General features: G+C 30.5%; 1 pseudogene; it reads right to left on the bottom strand.

Moving 5' to 3' along the window:
* Positions 1 to 84: 84 nt before the first annotated feature.
* On the bottom strand, positions 85 to 989 carry LOC106321726 (annotated as a pseudogene).
* Between the last annotated feature and the right edge of the window lie 524 nt (positions 990 to 1,513).

Below are 1,513 nucleotides of genomic sequence, written 5' to 3'. Positions count from 1 at the left end.
GACAAACTTAATATAATATTGATTAAAATAACTTAATAATCAGGTAGGTTATTTCCGGATCCACCAAGATCATTAAAATATTGACTAAATTGGTAGATGATGAGGAGTTCCTTGATCTTGGTGTTGTGTAGCCCTTTTCTTTAAAATCCGTGTTTGTTCAGCTTGGACATATGCACGAATATTTGGATCTTGAATGGAAGCTAAATCTCGATGTAAATTTTGTTCTCCTCCTTTAGTTCTTTTAAGGCATAATTCCGGTTTTGAATTTCCAAGTGGTATTCTCTTTGTGCAGTTGTCTTTTTTAGTTGCTCCAAAAGTCACTTGTTTCCTTCTTCTAAAGTATTGATGAAGATAGATGTTTGATCATCACATTTTCTTTTTAACTTAGATTTTTTTCACTCCAATTGGTCTCTGAGATGAAGTCCCACCAGTAACATCTTCATTGTCATCTAAATTTAGAGAAAATGAAGACAAACCTGGAGATACTTGTGTAGCAGAATCAGGAGTAGGATTTTCTGATTCAGAAGACGTATATCCAAAACCACATGGATTTCTCACTTGTCTAGCATGAGTGTCTTGATCTTGAAATTTCTCAAATTTTTTAACAATATTCCAAACATGATCAAACTTCCAACCTGATTTGTATTTTGGATCTTCTATTAGCATCACTTTGGCTTGATTAAACTGCAAAATATTTTAAACTAATGATTATTTATTCAAATAAAACATGAAAAAATTACAAGTAATATATTATCACTTACAATATCATCATTTGAAGTACCACTTGGACGCCTATTTTCGCATTGTCTGATGCATGTATGTAATATTTTTGTTGCTTTTTAAATAGTCAGAACTCGAGCTTGGATGGATCTTCTTGAACGTTCGCTCCAATTTGCATTTTTCTCATTCTCGTAGGTTTCTACCACACGAGACCAGAACTGATCAGATGTTTGATAAGCACTTTTGATTGGATCTTGAGAAATTTGCATATAAACTGGACATATAAGTTTATCTTCTTCTTGGCTATATCCACATGTACGGAGTGGCATTTTGTAGATAGATATAAAATTTTATGAAATGTTATAGTGTTGTGAATGAAAACAATAGGTCATGTCATGCTATTTATAGATTTATATTCTTTGAAAGAAAAATAATATGTCGTTGTAATGAACAAACATTTTTTGCATGATTAGACAATACAAAGAAAAGTGATTCCAAAAGTTTTATATTTTTTACCGATTGTCAGCAGATATGATAACACAATACAAATAATTTAAATATTTTAACACTAGCAAACATATTGTGACAAGATAAGACAATACAAAGAAAAATGATTCCAAATTTTTCACACTTCTCTGCAAAGTTTCAGCTGATTTGAAAACTCAATGAAAGTAATTTAAATTTTTTTTGACTAACATAGATAATGTGACACGATAAGAATACAAAAAGTGATTATAAAGTTCTTGCACTTCTCTACAAATTCAGCTGATTTGATAACACAATAAGAATAATT

This window comes from Brassica oleracea, unplaced genomic scaffold (assembly GCF_000695525.1).
Source record: "Brassica oleracea var. oleracea cultivar TO1000 unplaced genomic scaffold, BOL UnpScaffold02743, whole genome shotgun sequence".
In the NCBI taxonomy this organism is placed as follows: domain Eukaryota; kingdom Viridiplantae; phylum Streptophyta; class Magnoliopsida; order Brassicales; family Brassicaceae; genus Brassica; species Brassica oleracea.
Note: the sequence above shows the minus strand (reverse complement) of the source record. Positions and strands in the feature narration are given on the sequence as shown.